Below are 21,161 nucleotides of genomic sequence, written 5' to 3' on the forward strand. Positions count from 1 at the left end.
TATAAAATAACAAACTCATAGAATATGGATCTTACATATCTGATATTCCCACTTGATAAGATATTTACAGAAGCATTACAAGTCAACCAGTTCATACTTCCAGTGCTAAAGACATGAAAACCAGGGCCAAAGAAGAGTTATCCATGGTTACATAGTACATCACTCAGAGTCCAGCCGAAAATAGAATATTTCTATGCATTTTAAACAACAAGAATGTCATATATAAAATTGATTACACTGGTGAAAAAAAGCTGAGAAACCAAACAGGGGATGATTAATTAATCCAGAGATTAACTGTAACAAAAGACTGCTTTCCCCCAAAGGGTGGAGACACACAGGGATGAAATGAGAGGGAGACACGTCCGGACTTCTCGCCCACCCACACTCACCAGTTCTCTACTTGTGTCTGGCACTGGCTGAAGCTAACTGGAAGCTTGTCAGCAAGGCTGTCTGTTAAATTGAGTGTGTAAGGTCTTAGGGCAATCAAGCAGTGATTCACTCACATGGTTAGTGACATAAACAGCCCTGGCTAAGACTGTGATCAGGACACCACAGATCTTCCACAGCTCTTTCAGACTACCAGTATTTCTCTTCTGCCTGACATTCTACCCTTGCAATTCCTATAACTCCAGGACCTTGATGAATCAACTCAAGCAAACATGAGTTTGCTTCTCCTATGGTCCTACTTACAAAAAAGAGTCATTCTAAAATTTCCTTTCCATCCTTTTAATCATACCCATAAAAACTTTCAAAGGTTCTATGTTTCCAGTGTTATCAGTCCTCTTTCAGGCCTACAAAGCCATCCATAGGCTGTCCCCAACCTAATGGTCCAGCAACTTTTACCCTGTACTTCATTGGTAAATCTCTGATACTTCTGACTTCATAAAAAATGTCCTTGTATCCACGCTTACACCATCCCCATCCAAAGTTTCTATATCTCAGAGATAGCCATACCACTTCTGTGAAGGCATCTATGATTTCTCCAGCCTTCTTGGTCTCCTTTCTTGGGAATTCATACAACACCTTAGAATTAGCCACACTATTTAGCAGCTCATCACTTGTTATTACGTAATTATTTTCTAATTGTTTCATATACATTATTCTCGGTACCCCAACACACTTGTAAGCTCTTGATGAAAATGACTATACCTCATTCCACTCCTTATGCCCCGTACTTTTTGAATTTATGTTGATCAGATAACAGGCACTGAATTCTAACTTATTTTCCTCTATTTGTATGTGTCCGCAGCACCTAAAAGAAACATGCTGTCATTTTCACTGTCCCATCAACTGTACTTGAAGAACCTTCACCCCCTTTGTCATGCTGGACTCTCTAATTCTACAAGGTTTAACTCAGTCATCTTCTTAATATCCCAGAGTCACAAGATGTCATATAAGTTCCAGCATTAAGCCAGTGCACCCTTATATTGCCTTATGGATGCAATCTCTTTCTTCTCTTGGTCTATACATCATCTTTAAGGCAGGAAACATATCTTAAGCCACTGCTATATCCCCACATTGCCTAGAACGCCTGAGCTCTTATGAGAATACTCATTGAATTTTACTATTTTTCTGTGTCCTGCACCCAAAGACAGATGGGTTGAAACAATTTAAAAATATTATTCTTTATTAAAAATGTAGATGTAAGAATCAACTCAGTTTTCAAGATAGTGTGGAAATGATAAACACAATCTACTGATAAGTTACTTATACTGCGGTAACCTGATTTTGGTTGGCGGTTTCAAATTCTTTCCTTATCAAAACTCTAAAGGGTTTAAAATTAGCAAACTATATCAATTTCCATTTTTTTTCCCCAGGCTTCATTTTGGGGACTCTCTGGAGATCTCCTTTGAGGAAGTATGGAGAGCAGAGAAATATCTAAAATGCAGGAAACCAGTGTAGCAGGAGGAGAAACAAGAGCCTGGACAATGTACACAGTAGCTAACCACATAACACATGAGATTTTCAAATCCATGTTTTAAGCAGAGTCACTCTTATGGTTAGAAGAGGTACAATTGTTTTTCACTACAAGATCTGTCACTTTCTCCCCATTCTGCTCCCACATATCTGCAAATTAGTCTTTGTGAGATCAGCATTACTCCCAAATGGTAAACAGTGAACAGACAGGAGGCACATGAGAATTTAGAGTTGGCTCTCTCTGGAAGAGAGGAGGATTATGGTGGGAAGGAATGCAAGGGAAGAAGATGCGGAAGAGGAGAAAGAGTGCAAAAATGGGAAATGTGATGCAGCCGGAGTTAAGTGTCGCCAATCTCACAACAGTGTGGCAGAGGCCTTTGTATATGTATTGACATGGCTCAAAATGTCCTCTTTATGACATTTTAAGAAAAAGGAATCTTATTACTTCTTCCAATATAGAATACCTGTGAGGCAAAGACTGGATATAATATCACAGAAGCCATTTATGCTTAGAATATGCTTATATACCAGCAAATCAGCTTCACACTTGGCAAGGAAATCATGAGATGATACACACACAGCACTTAGGAAACCAAAGACATGCCACTTGCCTTTGTTCTGCCACCAGTGGAGCTCTGCTCCCTGGAGGCCTGTCTCCAAACAGCCCCATTTCCCCCCATCTGGACGTTCCAGGGTCTCACTGGGTCCATGGGAACTGCTGATCTCCTGTGGCCTTGTGGAATAAAGCATGCTTCCTTTCTTTAAACAGCCACATGTTCCACCTGTGTTTTACTCTACATTATGGATACATTCACATGTGGCTGACTTCAGCTAATACCTTGTTTCCTTTTTCTTTCCTCAAAACTAAATGATTTTGACCTTTTGGGATCACTTAATCTGGGCCCCCCAAAAAACTCTAAATTCACTCCTACAGAGTCTAGTTGACTTTTGCTGGTGTAAATCATCATGAATTTGTCCTCAACTTCAATGTTTACTTGGGAGCATTTTGATAAAGACTCCAGTCCACAGAGAAAAGCCCCTAACTCTAATAATTCATAATTTGTGGCTCCCATCTTAGACCAAGTCAAAAAAAGAAACCTGTTTAATAAGTGTTCAAAACTCTGGGGGTACATTCTTTTCCTTAAGAAACCACAACTTCATTTAACCACGTCAGTAAGGACTTGAAAGTCAGTGGGTTCTTACTTTGGAGTTTTGAGTGAACTTAAAAGAGATGCTGTAAGAAGTTTATTCCTTGTTACTGAAAAAACTGAAAGTATGTCAGAGTTCATCTATTCCAAACTCCTAAATGAATGCTAGAACTATTTTTATAAATATCCTGATAAATTTTCATGTAAGCTCAAACTCTGTTATTTACACTGTCAGAGGAGGTCATGACCTCAAAAACAAACAAACAAACAAAAAATCTACCCAGCTTTAACTGCTCTCTTTTTGAGGATATTTGCCCTTTGCATTGAAAAGAAATCTGCTTCCCTGAAATCTCCACTCATTACTTCACATCTATGGAATAACACCTACTAAGTCTAATCTTGGTCCTAAATGGCTACCTTCAAAAGATAGGAAGCGCTCTCCCCTTAAATACTTTATCTTCAGTTTATACATTTCTAGTTCCTTTACCGTAGCTTCCAGGCGAGAGAACACCCTCAGCAATCAATACCTCTGGATGAATTGAAATTTGAAAGCACAACTTTAAAATACAACCTTGAAACAGAGTTCAGTAAACACATCAGTTGACTTCTGCCTTCCATGTAGGACACAGAAAGCTGAAAAGAACAAGAGTCTTATTTACCAAAACAACAAGAGAATACACACACACACACGTAGACAATCTGCAAATTGACAATTGCCTTTATTCTATCAGAAAACTGCTGCTAGAGCGCAATTCAAGGCAAACATCACCCAGTAAGGAGAGGAAGGATGCACACATGCGCTTACCTGGAATTGATGATCCTGGACCCTGTACACACCCCTAAAGAGAAACAATCCAAAAGTTTGAATAAATTGCTAAAGGCTGAATGTGGGATAGTATGAGAGTATAATACCCCGGTAGCCACAGACCCAAGGAAAATGTGCACCCACTCACAGGTCCCTTCTCCACGTACCTTAGGGTATGCAGGAGGCAGGTTGAAGTAGTGGATGGAAAGGGAGAAGGCTCACTGCTAGAGCAGAGCAGAACCTCTCCTGAACACTTTCCTACAGAAGAAATGCCTTAAGCCACTGGAGGAAGGGCTGCAAATCCTGTCACTGGAGACATAGAAGAAGACTGAGTCTGGACAAGGAAACAAAAACTGCTCCCCTGGAGGGGCAGGTACATGCTTTGGGTCTTTGGAGATCTCTTGCCATGGGCACTAGAACAAGATCACAGGAATGAGAAACCCCGGGATTTGCAGTCAGGGAACTGTTTATGCTCTCATCATCGAACCATCATTCTCATTACTTGTATTTGTCACCCCAATAAAGAACATTCACCTTCTGATATCATTACTGAATCCTAGGAAATTTTTCTAAGAACTCATTCTTGGTTTTCCCCTAGTCATGCTACAAGATGAAGGGTTTTTGAATGACTGCCAATGAATGGGGTTTAGACAATCTCTTTACTCCGGGGCTCTGAAAATAGATAATAAATAGAGAAGGGGGAGAAAAGTGTTAGGCGATAACAAATTTAACAGCCCACAGCAGCTTGGCTGTTCTTTTCTTTATGCCAGGCTTCCTCTAAATCTACTTTTTGAATATTGAGATGATTGAGACAGAACAGAATAACAAAGAACGTGGAAGAAAGTGCCTCAATCTTCAATAATCTTCCCCCTTCCCAGGTTCTTAGCTGACAGGCAAAGAAGTACAAGGAGGGTAAGGAAAATGCTAGTTTCCCTTCTGCTGTGGAGGCATGCACTGGAGGGGTAAGCTTTCTCCACTGAAACGCTGGTGATTGAGTCTCTAATGAGGGGGGCACAGCCCCAGCTTCCTGCATTGCTCTCATCCTTCCGAATCAGCCCCACCTTGCTATTCCTCATCTACTGATTGACAGAGACTTGAGGGTTTTGTTGTTGCAGTTGTTGTCTCAATCAATCCTGCAAGCTTCTTTTAATCTTGCTTTCCATCCTCCATCCCTCGTTGCTGCAAACTGCAGAGGGATTTTCATGGTGCAAGGCAGACACTACTCCACATGCACTGCACTGCATTGAATGAGGGTAATGACTCTTCTAGAGCCCCATAGGAATGAAAAAAAAGGAAGGAGATAATTATGGTACTGTTAAATGTGTTCGGTTTTCATCTATCTAATCCTCAATGCTTCCTAAGCATGCAAACCCCAAGAGAAGAGGTTTTGAAAGTCACTTAAGAAAAAAGACCAATGTGGAGAAGACAGGTTGAGGGGTCACATCATCAGGGAACACTCCTCTCTAATGGTCTAATCATGCTTAGGCTGTTTGCCAGGGATTTGGGGTTATTTTGTTTTATTTCCTTCTTTCCCCTTATTACTAGATTTCATGTCAGTGTTCCAAGAGTTTGCAGTAGCATCTTTTTTTTTTTTTTAAAGAACAGAAGAAGATCATAAAGTTGATCTACAGTTAGAATCAGAAGCTTTAGTTTGATTTAATAACCAAGAGACATCATTCTCTTCCTCTTTCTCACTCTTTCTTTCCCCTTTTCTTCCTGTTTCCCTCCTTTCTTCTTTCACCAGTTATGTGTATACTGAACACCTCTGTGTGCGAAACAAGTCTTTACCCTTCTACCAATGGTTTATTAATGCTATAAAAATCAATAACAGAAAATGTCATTAAATAGAGTTGGGAGGTTTCAGCAGAGGGAGCTCTCATGCTCACTCATAGTCAGTTGGAGACCCAACAGGATGCGACCTTACGAGAACTTGCACGTGGATACTACTACTCAGCTGGAGGAAGAGACTCTGTCCTTATTCTCCCAAACGCCAGCTCACCCAGCAAGAAGTCACCATACTTTGAACTCCCAGTTTACTCCAGTGGACTTCCAGTTCACGACAGTATTCCTACCTTACCCGTTTTACTCCTCAAAAAAGTGTACTTCTCCTTTGTTGCCCAGACTTGCTATGGTCTTGCCGCAGATTGTCCAAAAGTACATTCTCTTTTGTTCCTGAATAAATCCATCCTTTGCTGGTAAAATAACTGGCAGTTTTTACTTTTAAGGTTAACAATACAAAAGTGAATAAAACACAAATCCTTACCTTTTGTAGCTTGAGAACTAGTCATGTAGCCCCAGAACGGATGCGATCAGCAAAGCTCCACTGAAGCACAATCGTTTTCAGTGCACTAAAGCCCCAAGAGGACAAGTGCCAGAATCTGAGTGCTTACCATGCTAATTCACCGTGCTAGCACAGTGCTTGGCAGAAACCAGACTCCATAAATGTTTGTTGAACTGAGTGGACATATGTTAAAACATCCCATTCACATTTTCTGTCACCAGAACTGTGTTCCTCCAAGTCAACCATGCTAATAACAATCTGCATTCTGAGATTAGACACATGGAAACCTGTTCACTCACCTCCACAAGCACCAAAGAGGATTATTCGGTTCCTGGAGAGTTTTGGAAACTCTCCAAATCATGGTACAACAAAGAGAAGTCACCACATTACAGGTAGAACCACTGTTCTTGAAATATGAACAAACCCTGTGGAAAAAAAGAAGAGAAGACTATTATTTACACAGCATGGGAGTATGTACAGATGTGTTTGCCAGTTTGCAGGGATTGAGATTTGTCTATGAAGTCCTTCCAGAAATGGTAACATTTGAGCTAGTTCTCAAAAGTTGGGTGTAAAAAAAAAAAAAAAAGTTGGGTGTAGTTCGGCTAGAAAGAGGTAGAGAGAGGAAAGTGAATTTCAGCAGGACCCTAAAGCACAGAGAGGTGGCAACGCATTAGAGTGTTTGGAGAATGCACTGCTATGGGGAATAGAAAGTAACAACGGGAGACAGAAGAAAGGATGAGTCCACCCAGATTGAATGACTGGTTGCCACACAGAAAAGTGTACTTGCTACAGTAGGTGAAGTGTGTATGGAAGGATTTTAAATAGAGGAGTAACAGGCTCCAGGGTAGGTTCTTGAAGGGTAATTTTAGGGTGCTAGAGGACTCGGGTGAAGGAAAAAAAGACACATGGATATAAAGCTTCTGTAAGAGTCCAAATGTTTTGTGGGTTATCAGAATGATTGGTTAAAAAATCTCAGCCCCACTTCACACGAGCAAATTCCTCTCCATTAATCTATATTTCCCACTGAAATGATGAAGTTATGGTAAAGGATTGTTATAATCTTCATTGATTCTAATTTACTTCCCAAATAAACATGAAAACCACAAATAGCTTCTAAAGCCCAGATGGTCTAAGCCATCTCTCTACTTGTACTTGACATTCCTCAGCAGCAGTTTTTCCACCTGAGTTCAGGTAATTCTTACATTATGCAAATTATCTTGACCTCCAAAACAATGTGCTGTTGTAATAATGTGTTTGGGAATATCGTGGTTTTCAAGTCTCTCATTAGCATAGAATGATAGCCCCGTGTATCACGGACATGTCTTCTGGTGAAGATATTTGAGTCAGGCAATGGGGCCAAACAGAAGACAAATATGACTCAAAAGAGGAGAATATCACTATTTCCTTGGGAAAACAATTAAGTCATAACTATACTCCACCTATGTACATGGCTTACTTTTTGAAAAAAAAGTTTTAATCCTGGAATATTTATCTTTGAGAGTTGGGCTTAATTCAGAGGTTGATAACCTAGTGTGAACAGGGAAGAGCAACCCAGCAATCAGTCCAAGGCCGTATCAGTTCTCCACTCCCTTGCCAGCCCTTCCCCTCCATACACTAGGAGGCAAGACTGGTTAAGGGTGCAGACAGTGGAGGCTATCAGGATTGAAATCCATCTCTACTACTTTTGTGATCTCATTGACCTTTTTATGTTTTCTCTTTTTAAATTTGTTGTGGTTTTTTTTGGGGGGGTTGGATCTACAAAAATGGCTGTACCTATTTCACAGGGTATATTTATCTGTTGAGAATCAGATGAATTTCTAGGCTTAACATACCATTCGATAACACAAAGATTGCTGTCTTTTTGTTGTTTACATCCTGGCAGAAGGGCAAGACAGTGAACATATCAACCCAACTGATATGGAAACATATGATTGTGAGCCAATGATTAGTACTATGGTAATGCAGAAGCAGCAGAGCATGGTAAAAGGGATGGGGAACACCAGGTAGCTGGAGGGGCAAAGGTAGCATTGAACATGGTAGGTAGGGCAGCCTCATGAGGAGGTAACATTTGGGGAAATACTTTGAGGGAAGGAAATTACCCAAGTAAGTACCTTCCATAAATACCCTGAGACCCTTGCTTCTAAGCCTCTTAGAAGCAAGTGTGATGGTGCACTGGAAGAAGAAGAGGGTTTGAGGTCCGACAGTGTAAGGACAGGTCATGAGAACCTTCTAGGCCATTTTATAACCTTTGGTCTCTTGGATTTATTTTTTATTTTTATTTTTTAAATATTTTATTTTTATTTATTCATGAGAGACACAGGGAGAGAGAGGTAGAGACACAGGCAGAGGGAGAAGTAGGCTCTATGCAGGGAGCCTGACCTGGGACTCAATCCCAGGTCTCCAGGATCATGCTCTGGGCTGAAGGCGGTGCTAAACCGCTGAACCACCCAGGCCGCCCGGTCTCTTAGATTTAATTGGGCTGAACAAAGGAATGACAAGGTCTGATTTACATTTTAAAGGGTGCTCTGGATAAAAGGTTAGTATCCAAAATATATTAAGGACTTATAAAACTCAAGACCCAATAAACAAATAATCTAGTTTATAAGATGGGTAGACGACATGAAGAGACATTTTTCTAAAAAAGGCATCCGGGGGGGATCCCTGGATGGCTCAGCGGTTTAGCGCCTGCCTTTGGCCCAGGATGTGATCCTGGAGACCAGGGATCGAGTCCCGTGTCAGGCTCCTGGTATGGAGCCTGCTTCTCCCTCCGCCTGTGTCTCTGACTCTCTCTCTCTCTCTCTGTGTGTCTATCATGAATAAATAAATCAGATCTCTTAAAAAAAAAAAAAAAAGAAGGCATCCGGATGGCTGACACATGGAAAGATGTTCAACATCGCTCATCATCAGGGAAATACAAATCAAAACTACAGTAAGATAATACCTCACACCTCTCAGAATGGCTAAAATTACCAACACAAGAAATAACAGGTGTTGGCGAGGATGTGGAGAAAAATGAACTCTCCTGTGCTGCTGGTGGGAATGCAAACTCTTCCAGCCACTCTGGAAAAAGTATGGAGGTTCTGCAAAAAGTTAAGAAATAGAACTACCTTATGACCCAGCAATTGCACTACTAGGTATTTTCCCAAATGATTAAAAAATACGGATTTGAAGGGAAACATGCACCCTGATGTTTACAGCAGCAATGTCCACAACAGCCAAACTATGGAAACAGCCCAAATGTCCATAAACTGATGAATGGATAAAGAAGATGTGGTGTGTGTATGTGCATGTATGTATTTGTGTGTATAATGGAATATCACTCAGCCATAAAAAATGAAATCTTGATGTTTGCAATGACATGGATGGAGCTCGAGTGCAGTATGCTAAGTGGAGTAAGTCAGTCAGAGAAAGACAAGTACCATATGTTTCACTCATATGTGAAACTTCAGAAACAAAACAGATGAATACAGGAGGAAAAAAGAGAGAGGCAAACTAGAAAACAGACTCTTAACTATAGAGAACAAACTGAGGGTTCCTGGAAGAGAGGTGGGTGGGGGATGCGTTAAATGCGTGATGAATATCAAGGAGTACACTTGTCGTGAACCAGTAGTTTCTACACCTAAAACTGATGTTACAGTGCATGTTAACTAAATGAAACTTAAATAAAACTTGAGAAAAACAAAAAAGCTGCTGTGTTAAAATCCACCACAGGGGAGCAAAGCAGCAGCAGAGAGGCCTTTGAGGCTTCTGATACAATCCAGGTGAAAGATGGTGATGGACATGCGCAAGGTAGTAGCTGTAAAACCTGTAAAACGTGACCAAATTCTGTACATGTTTTGAAAGGTCAGGATTCTCTAATAGACAGGATGAGTCTTATATTCTTGGGGTGAACAACTACAAAGATAAAGTTGCCACTAACTGAGAAGTCTATGGGTGGAGAAGGTTTAGAAAACAAGATCCAGAGTTCAGTTGTGATGATGTTGAGTTTGAGTGGCCTCTTCATTATCCAAGTGATGCAAGTCACCCAGGAGATACTGAGAAGACACTTACGTGGGATCCTGAAGCTCCAGAGAAAGGAGAAAAGAAATTGGGCTTCGTATGAATACAGATTATACTTAAGACCAGAGACTGAGCTGCAATCAAGGGAGGGAATAAACAGGTCCACCACCACTACTCCTCCAAAAAAAAAAAAAAAAGAGGAGAGAGAGAGAACAAATTGGTTTAAGCTCTGAACCCTGGCACATAGGGATGCTGGAAGATCTGATACTCTATTTTTTATTTTTTTTTTTAAAGGGGGAGAGGGGCAGAAGGAAAGACAGAGAATCTCAAACAGGCTTCATGCCCAGCATGGAGCCCAACGCAGGGCTTGAACTCATGACCCCAAGATCAAGATCTGAGCCAAAATCAAGAGTGAGATGTCTAGCCCACTGAGGCACCCCAATATATGGTACTTTAGAATGTCTGTCATCAGAGGCAGCTTGCTCAAGAAGCTAATAAAGCTTGAGCTCTAGGGCCTGTCCAATAGGCCTAGTAAGCTTAATAATATGTTCACACAGATCTATATTTTTGTAAAATTTTCAACTTAAATGTTTTAATCATGCCTCCATTAAGGGCACTGTCTCTTTCCTGTACAAACTCTACCCCTTGCATGAGGCCTTCCCTTGTGACAAAGTGTCCCTTATTTGGATCCTCTAAGGGAAGGCAATATTGGGATATATTTGGTTCAAGTTTATTGGCTCTATTATATGATTTGTAGTCACCTGATATATAATTATTTGCTACCTGTCACAGTCCAGGAATGGCTTCTAAAAGGAGTCCTAACTCCCATGGTGCCAAATCAGCTGTGGTCATGACACCAAGGTGCAGGGTCAGCTCTCAGTACTGGATGCTAACAGATAATTAAAAAAAGAAATCAAGGTTCTACCAAAACACAGGGAAGTTCCACCAATCATCAAATGTGTGAACTGGAAGTGGAAGATTTAATTCTCTTGGATACCAATTCAAAATAGAAGTTCTAGCTTGTGAAAATATTCTAGAAAATGCAAAGTGCATATAATTATAAATACCTCAGACATTTTCTTTCTTTTTTCATGGGAATTGGGATGAACAAAATTTATCAGAATTCCCGTGGTTGTACAAACTTGTAGCAGTATCACAAACACTGAGCACATCTGTAATACCTTATTTCTAAATGAAACGTGATAGAGGTTTTGCCAAGTTTGGCAACAATCCTAAATTCATAACAATTTGTACAACTGAAAAGACAAATTTTAGAGGAAAAATATTCTTGAGGAAAGAATTACTTTGCTATTCTCTTTATAGAAAATAATATTGCAAAATCACTTCAACCAAATAGGTGATCAAAAATATGCAGCCAAAAATATATAACTTAAAAAAGGATTATAATGGTTTGCCTGGAAGGTAATAAATACTCATTTATGTTTTTTCCCCTAAATTTGTATCTTTATGATATTTGTTGCTTTTATATGTTTACAGTTTGTTGTAATTTTTTCTAATTTCAAATAAATATTTAGTTTTTTACTTACTTATGTATTTACTGTTTTGTATTCTTATTCTTAGAAACCCCTAAATCATATAAGCTTCAAGCACCACAAAAATCTGAATCCATTCCTTCCTGGCAGAGAGAAAGCACACTACAAACTAGACATTTGTCACTTTGTTCACAGCCAACCCTCCTCACAACCCAGAGCTGAAAACTTGTCTTTCCTTCTTTCCCACATGTCTCCTTGGTGGCTATTGGTCAGCCAGACTGATGAGGATGTTGATCTTTGCACCACTCTCAGTTCTTCCCCTTTCTGTTGTCTTTCCTTCAAACATAACCTGTTCTTCAAGGTAACACTACCTTCTACGCCATGAAGTTGACAAGTTAGCATCCATGGGGGTGTTGGGGGTGAAGAAGGAAGGAAGGAAGGGAGAAGGCAAGGGTAGTGGGGCTTCTCTCAATTCAATAATGGCTTCTAAGACGCTAAAAATATACATCTTGTCTCACCATGGCAATATATAGGCTATTTCCCCTTTGTGGACCCAAGATTAAATCCACCACATTTTTTTTTACGTATTTGTATTTGCACTATTTGAATGCCAGTCTGCCCTTAAATGCTGCGCATTCGTTGCTGCAGAAACAAGCACGTGTCCTTTGTGTGGCACAGGGCTGTTTACATTGCAGGCACACACAATAAACACTTCCTGAGGATGAAACCGCAGGTCAAAGTTCTCTAGAAATCAATTACCATAGCAAAGGAAAATATGTCTACTCAACGCTATGAATAAGCTATGTTTAGCAAATAAAAAATGGCATTTTGAAAATCATGATACACTTGCAAGACCTTTGTTTTGCTACATTTTTCAGATGTTGCAGATATAATGAGTAAAAAATTACTAAACACCTGAATAGGCAGTAAGTGAAATCATTTACGAACTCTATGAAATATGTAATCTTTCCCAGTCCTCATTACTTCAGAAACCTTAAAAACCAAACAAACAAACCAAACCTTGATCTAAGTTTTAGCCATCCAAGATGAGCCTGAAAAGAACAACATAAGTATAAAAACTACACAGCATATTGGGTCATCAGACACACATCTCTCTGAGAGTACAGTGATACATTCACAATTTTGAAGGGTGTTAGATCTAAAATGGGACATCTGGGGAGCCTTCTGCAATCTTCCTCTCTGATGCTTTAGGTAAAGAGATCCATGTCTTTTAAAGGCAAAAGGAGGGCAAGATGGAAGTCCACTTGAGAGCACAATGATGAGTAAATTGAGTTTAAATCCATGCTCTGGGGTGAAGAAATACAGGACTTTCAAAGGGAGGGGGGGGATAACTTGAAGACAGCAGGAGATGTTTTTGTTTATTTTGTATAATCTCTACCTGAGGATGTTGTGTTATCTTCCCTCACAAAAGGTGACCTGAACTAGAGATTGCCTTTAGCTTAATAAGATGTTAAGCTTCATTAGAATTTATCAAGAATTTGGGAGAATAGTGATGTGAGAAACAAAGGCAAAGAAAAATTATCAAATTTCCTACTACTTACAGCCCACTGACAAGTTCCTGAAACAGGCAGAGGGGCATTCCTCGAGGGCCTCAGCTGCCTCGATGTTATACTTTGCTAAGGGCAAAAGGCAACCTGAGCCTGACCCCCCCAGGATATTTTAAGTCTACTTTAATGTATACAAATTCTTTTGGAAACTCCCTCTAGCTCTCAGGAAACATGTTGGCAATCATCCCCCAAGCATACAACCCACCCGTATACATCCGAAGTATCTCATGACTAAGACAGTCATAAATGACCTTTCCTCAACAGTAGCTTGGCCCTTCAAGGTCTTGGCAATCTTGCTTCCAAATTCCTCAGAGACATACATCACCCCACGCCTCCACCAACTTGAAAGTATACAATGGGCCACACCTCATGAGCCTTGTGCAGCTTTCTGCCCACTGGTCCTGTCCCTGTGCTTTAATAAAACCACCTTCTTGCACCAAAAATGTCTCAGGAATTCTTTCCTGGCCATTGGCTCCAAACCCTAATATCTTTTCTATATCAGTAGTATTTTGAACCCTGGGTTCCAGTCTTGAATTTCCAAGTACTATGTGGCTTTGGAGTTGGACTTTAACTTCTTTGAGCTTCAGTTCCTTTTTCCATAAAATAAAGGGATTGGATTTCATCAAGAGTTCTCAACCTCAGATCTCAGATTCCCTAAGAGGTTTAAGAATGATATTCAGGGAATCTGACTCCCTGAGAACTATTTGTGGGTTTCTGCATGTCTGTGAATCTTCCTTGTTAAGCTCAAATTTTCAGATCTTCCAAGCATATATTTTATGAATAAAAAGGAAATTAGATGATATCTGAGGGTTGTTTCGATATACATACCTAGAGTTCTTTTTATGACACTGTATTTTACGTGTTATGGTCAAGTATTGTATCAGCAGGGTTTTAGGCACTATGTTAATTATCAATACTGATAAACTGACTTTACCCAATTCTTACTCTGCACCAGGAGACATTGTGCTCTTTTCATAGATTAAGAAAGAGTCCACTAAAGACGGAGCAAGGCAATGAGAAACAAAGAAAGGAGATCATGCTGACTCAGCTATTTGCTCCACCTTCGAGCTCAAGTGATCTTTTCTCATTTTCTGGACCTCTTGGGATGAGCCTCTCAATCACCCTCCTTCCCATCTGAGCCTCCACTTCCTCTTAGATCTATGCATTTAACAAGTCACCTTCCTATTGTGACTATGTATTGCTTTCATAAACTCACATTTCCTAAATGATCTTCCTGAAACCAGTCCAGCTCCTCTTTCCTACTCTAAGGGCAAAGTCACCTACTAAGCACAGACTGGATCACGAATGTGTCTGATCATTCCCCTTCCCGGTGGCTTTTCAAATCTCACTCCAATCAAGTTCATGTCCTTATTGCTTATTAAACCCAACACTCCAAATTTGCCCCCCACACTCTAGGCATCCATAATAGATTTTTAGTACCTCAAATATCCCGAGCACTCCCCAGTCCTTTCACTTTCCCACGGATGCTCATTACTTATACCGTCTCCTTCCGTGTCTACTACTCATGGCCTTCTCCTGCTCATTCCTCAAGGATCAGCTCAGGTGTCATTTTCTCCAAAAGGCCTTCTTATAAAATCCACCAATTTGTTTTCTTACAGCATTCCTTTCATAGTCCTTTCCACAACACATTATGATTAATTATACCCCACACCTCCCAGGACTCTAGAAAAGGAACGATTGTTTGTGTATAGATCCGTGGTGTTTAGTATAGTGTCTGGCACATCATACTTCTGTAATAAATAAATGTGTCAAATAAAAGGAATTCCAGCTCTCTTGCCTATCATCCAGATTTCCCTTCTGCTTAACCCCCAAGAACTCCACAATCCTACTCCTAGTTTGCTATCCTGATTCATGTCAGCTTATCCTGCCACGGCTGCTTATGCACAGACTAGACAAGAATGACCTACCAGGCAGTGACCTCTACTCTGATTCCTGTCCTTCAGATGCCTGTCTAAGGCATTCCAGCCAGAGCTATTCACAGAACACGTTCAACCCGAAACTCCTTATATCCTGTCATGAAACCCTATACCCAATCCTTGTTCTAGAAGACTTTACTGAATCTTCTAATAATAACCAAGGCCTTAATCACTGAAAAACAAATACTTGCTCAGCATTAATGAACTGAGAAGTATCTACTGCAGCCCTCATGCGTGCTAAATTTTTGTGTTAGATGCTGAAGATGCAGTGATGAGCAGAAAGAGTTCTTCCCCTACAGGAGTTTCTAGCTTAGTCAAGAGAATGGCATTAATCAAGTAAGTGCATTAATAAAAGTTTAATTATAAATATTGAAAAGTACCTTCAATGAAATAAAGATAATTCTCTGCTAATTTCAAAGAACTGTACTTAGGAGTGGAGGGGAGAAAGGTTGATGAGGTGGAGGTGAGGGCATTAAAGAAGCATCTGAAGAATGAATAGATACTAACTTGATGGGAAAAGGTGCAATAATGAGAGAAGGAGGAAGGGAGAACACTGAGACAGAGGTAATATTACGTGGAAAGACCCTAGGATAGAAGCACCACCCTACGGTAGAAGGGCTTTCCCCAGACTTCCAAGATGGTGAGGAGGCTCAGAGAACTGGAACACATTTATGACGAGAATGGAGAGGTGACGAGTAGACTTCCTGGTGGACCCCAGTGAAATACATGGATCTGCAGAACAATGAGAACTTGAGGCACTTTCAGGAGATGGGGGTTCAAGGGGGCAAGCACGAGTCCAGTAATTGCCAGACACAAGGAAGACTACCCACGACATGATCTGTAACTTCAATGAGCTTAGAACTTAAAATTTATATATCTCAACACACAAAAATGTAGGTATCAAGTAACGGCTGAACAGTGTGTTAATGATTCAAGGAGCAACAGGAATTTAGAGATGGGCCAAATCCTTCTCTTCCTCTGAAGTTTGAAGCCTGGCGAGTATCAGAATGGTTAAGACTTCTAATAAGAAAATGCACTTTATTTCAACTGTATGTTCATCTCCCCAGGAGATCTTTCATGGGTATTTTTCTTGAATTAATAAATAAATGAAAGAGTTCTAAATGGGAAGTGGGGAATTCTCTGAAAGGAATCATAAAATAGAATGTGTCCCACTCTGAAAAGCCCAAACAGGATTTTTTACAGAAAGATTATGTCTAATTAGCTCCCAATTTGCTTCTAGTAACAGAAGGGATTTAACAGTTTATGGTAATAGTATGCAAAAGGTTGAGATGCTCTTGAAACATATGCCAGAACCTGCCACTGAACAGAGTATGAGAAGATGCTGGCATTATTGATGCACAAGGGGAGTGCAAGAGTGCCCTGCTCTCCTCAAGTCTCCAGAAGGTCATCTGGCAGTGACCTTTAGGGCTCTCTGCCTAGACAAAGGGAGATGACTGTCCATAGTCAGGCTTCTCTGTCCTTGGTGGAAATATCCTATAGCCATGGCCAGGCTCTGCAGGTGAGGATACAATTTTTAAATACACTAAATAATTGTAATAATAACTAATAACTAATGAATGCTAATTATATACCTGGATGTGCTCTGCACAGTTTATATGTATTAAGACATTTAATTCTCAGGAAAATTGTACAGGGTAAGTGTTATTAGCTTCATTTTATAAATGAGGAAACTGAGACACAGAGGGATTAAATAACTTTCTAAAGGTCTCATAATTAGTTAGAGGAGCTAGGATTAGAGCCCAGGCAATCACCCTCCATTGTCCACACTCCTTATAATCACTCGACAGTATTCTCATTCGTGTCCCTACTTCAAATGGCTAATTCCAGAATTAACTGTGTTTATGTGTATAAGGATCTCAGGGCAGTTCCGGGGTATAACAGGACCCAGTCTGCTCTCCAATTCTTTCCATCTCTTCCTTCTGCTCGGGTCGCCTTTCAGTCCAACTGACTCCCAGTAATCACAACATAATCAGTTAATGTTTGTCAACCAGCTGCTTTTTGTCTGATTCTTCCAGACGACTGTGAGGACAGGAAGGAGGAGGAGCAGGAATTTGTCAGCGTGCTAATGATGGAAGACTCATAGGAGTGAACACTTGTGAAAACACAAAAACTCCACATAGCAGCCAACCCCAGGATGGTGCTGTATGGACAGGGAACACCGCAAAAAAGCAAGAAGCTTGAAAGTGTCAAATCCCCACGGGTCACAGACAGGAGTTCCTATACTATTTCCCAGTGGTGGGGGCTCAGGCAGCTAAGATGGCTAGACAGGTACCACAGCATACGAGATGCGGGTTAATGAAGAGGCAATTCAGAGATGTGGGAAGAGAAATCAGAAGCAGGCGTGGGGCAGGTTCACGCCATGACACCATCACCATACAGTTGATGAAAAGGCTGTGGTATGGGTGACAGATGAGGCTGCGACATATTGACTTGAGGACCACGACTTGAAGGCAGGGGATGGTTATCTAACCAGGCTGGATTCCAGGAGGAATGAAATGATCATCTCTCAAATTCAGATACCTGGCTTTGATTTCTCTCTGCCAAGAACCAATTAGTTCAGAGCAACAAACTGCAAGTACAGCTGCTAGAGGTGGGTAACAAAGGATACCTTGGAGACTTGGGATGAGGTCTTCTGAGCCGTGGGGGCCGAGACCTTGGGAAGCCTAGAGTTCTGGGGATAGTTTTTAATAGATTGCCACAGTGCTTTTGTGCCATGTGAGGACAGATTGGTATTCGGCAACGGACCCTGTTGGACACGCAGCTGGAGAAGAAACAGCAGCCAAAACTAATAATAGAGCTGCCTGGAGTACAAGCACAATGGCTGTGGAAGCCGTGGTGAGTGACACAAACCCACAGGGAAGACGTGATTATCACTCCTCATGCCTCTTCGTTCTCTCTCCCGCCCTGATTAGCTGAGATGGCCGTGATCAGCATTCCAGGGAGTTCAGATACTGCAGAGAGAGCTGAAGTGGATCCCTGGCCCAGGTGCACCTCCGCTCCAGCACTTGCAGGAAGGCTCTCACCGTATCTCCTCATAACCTTTTCTAAAAGTGAGAAATCCCATCAGCTAGCATTTATTACGCCCTTACTATGCAGTCGGTACTTTGCATTTCATATCTCCATTTATCTTCCACAATCTAACGTGGAACTCTTTCTTAAGAACACTTCCATCTTATCCATAAATAAGTGGAGATTATGAGAAAAACAAAACAAAACAAAACAAAAAACAGAGACTCCACCATGTCACACAGAACTATAATTGAAATCGAGTCCTATTTGATTCTGAAACGGGAACTCTTGTCCTCTCTGCTCTATTGTTTCTTGGATGGATGTTTTGAATAATGAGTGTGTTGGGGTAGCAGATTTTCTAATCTAGTCTCTCACCAAAGAACGTATAGTCATAATTCTATTCCATCAACGGTTTCTACCCCTGCCCTTTGTATACCACAGTATGTAAATGTTTGCAAACATTTGTAAGCTTACAACCCTCTAGAGAGTAAAATATAAATTTGAGCAGGATTATGCTAGCTAGATCCTATCCAAAGTGACTTATTTTTACCCTCCCGAGGATGATCTCCCTGGACAATTCAGTATTTATTAAAAGCCTACTATTTGCTTGCTGTTGTGCTGGGAGCTGCAGATAAATGACTAACAAGCCATAGAACTTGGACATCATCAGAAGACTAATGTTGCTTAATCACAAACCTTCTTTTAACGCAAATACTTCCCCTCCCACAGCCTCGCCTCAAGAGAGACTGCTGGAGCTTTCTTAACTTTCCCTGCTCCCACTGGGGACACTCAGAATCTTCATTCCTTCACTTATGAAACACAAGGTATCTAAGGCTTGGGGATTGAGCCCCCCAACACTTCCTCTCCTCCTTTCTTCCCTTCAGTCACCCATATCCCTAGGATCTCAGATGCCGTTAACCTCCACTGTGACCTGGTACAAAGGAGAGGAGTTATGCTGGGAATGGGTATGCTCATGAAATGTGACGCTGGAAAATTTAAATGGGTTCTATAAAGAAATAGCATTGTGAAGGAGAAAACAGTTTTTTTTTAAATTTAATTTTATTTATTTATGATAGGCACACAGTGAAAGAGAGAGAGAGAGAGGCAGAGACATAGGCAGAGGGAGAAGCAGGCTCCATGCACCGGGAGCCCGATGTGGGATTCGATCCCGGGTCTCCAGGATCGCGCCCTGGGCCAAAGGCGGGCGCCAAACCGCTGCGCCACCCAGGGATCCCGGAGAAAACAGTTTTAAACAGATTTTAATATTCATTGACATTCTCTAGAGAACCAAAATGGTCTAAATTAATAACCTGCCTGTGCTTTATAATATTTTTCCGTGGGAAAATAAATTTTGAATTCCTAACAACTGACTTCAAGACAAAATAAGTGAGGCTCCTTCATTAATTGTGGACTAGCTACACATGTTACATTTTTGAAAATTTATTTATCCTGTGATAGTACACAATGCCTGAAAGTGGTATAAATAGCCAATTAGAGAATCTAATAGAAAACTAAAACAAAGTTCAGCAAGAATAAGCAAGTTGTCTCGCATCACTGGGAGTCAGGACTGTTTATATCAGGATGAAGTTAGCTTTGTCAGTGGAGCAATGCTCGGGCCCCCATCTTCTACTCTGCAAAAGACACCAAAGCACAGTGCAGCAATTTATGAAGGTCAGCAAAAATGATAAAATGAGCAATGTCTTGTAGCTATTTCTAGAACATCCTCCCTTATTTGCAAAATACAAAATTACTAAGTCAGATTCATTAGGTTGGGATCATTATGCAGTTATTCAAGAGAACTACTTTTCTTTCCACCTTAATTTCTACTCAAATACTGGCCAAAGAGGCCATGAAAATATTTGGTTAGAAGGCTTTGTCAAAGTGATCCTGACACCTCTCCTTTTCAATTAGCAGAAAAGTTGGAATCAGGAGTCCATCTCTTGATTACTTTTTCTTGATGGACAGGAACAAGGTTAATTTGTTTTTTGTTTTGTTTTGTTTTTTGTTTTGGAAAATAAATCATGACAGTACCCAGCACATGATGACTAGGGCCAATCCTCTATAAGAGACAGCAACGGTCTGCTTAAATCCCTAGGATCTCTCCAGAACAAAGGTGATTTAATCCCCTTTCAGTGGATTTGTTCCAGCCTCCTTACTAAAGAATTACATAACAAAATCAGCAAGAACACAATGTCCACCAAAATTCCAAATCATGCAGAGTAGAGAGAAAGGGGTGACAGGTGTGACAATGTGAGAGGAAATAATAAGATAATTTATGTAAAGTGCCCAGGATTCCTCGGGTACTTTAGTCCTCACAACAATCCTGTAAAACAGATATTTTCAAACCCATTTTAAAGGGGAAGTTGAGAGAAGTTCTGAAACTTGTGATAAATCATAAAATTAAGTGCTGGAGCTAAGACTTGAACTCAGATCTTTTTATCTCAAAATCCTAATCTTCCTACAATATCACAGAGAACAATCCAAAGATGCTTGGAGACTTTTGAGTTCCCTACTGGAACTTTATGGTAAAGTTCACTAAGACTCTAATGACAGAAACTGGAAATGCCTCCTCCTGGTCTTTTTCTGTAAAGAGACAAATAGTTTTGGCTTTCCAGGACAGAAGATCTCCATGCCAATTATTGCCATTGTATCATGAAAGCTACCACAGACAAGAGATAAAAGAAATGGGCATGGTTGCATGCCAAAAAAACTTGCTTACAACAGGCAGCCAAGGCGATTGAGCCAGTGAGATGTAGTGTGCAAACCCTGTCCTAGTATATAGTACGTGAAAAAAGAAATTGGAGATGTTTTTCTAAATCAAGGCTTCCGAATAAAGACAGTGAAATGAATGCACTAATTTTCTCAGAAGCAGTGCTAGCAGAAAGAAAATCTCAGGCCAGCCTATGTTCAAGCTGACTAGCCTTTTTCTGACTCTGAGCCTAAGATGTCAACTATTTTGTTCTAACGCCTTAACGGGGGCATA

General features: G+C 40.6%; 1 long non-coding RNA gene across 1 annotated transcript in view; it reads right to left on the bottom strand.

Moving 5' to 3' along the window:
• Positions 1-3,556: 3,556 nt before the first annotated feature.
• Positions 3,557-21,161, bottom strand: part of LOC140613203 (uncharacterized) — a 30,849-nt gene continuing 13,244 nt past the window's right edge. The window contains exons 2-5 of the long non-coding RNA XR_012014386.1: positions 6,451-6,576; positions 4,038-4,179; positions 3,871-3,904; positions 3,557-3,698 (exon numbers count right to left, since the gene is read on the bottom strand). This is a non-coding gene — a long non-coding RNA (uncharacterized lncRNA). The remainder of the gene's footprint in view (positions 3,699-3,870; positions 3,905-4,037; positions 4,180-6,450; positions 6,577-21,161) is intronic.

The sequence above is a fragment of the Canis lupus genome, chromosome 1 (genome assembly GCF_048164855.1).
Source record: "Canis lupus baileyi chromosome 1, mCanLup2.hap1, whole genome shotgun sequence".
Lineage (NCBI taxonomy): Eukaryota > Metazoa > Chordata > Mammalia > Carnivora > Canidae > Canis > Canis lupus.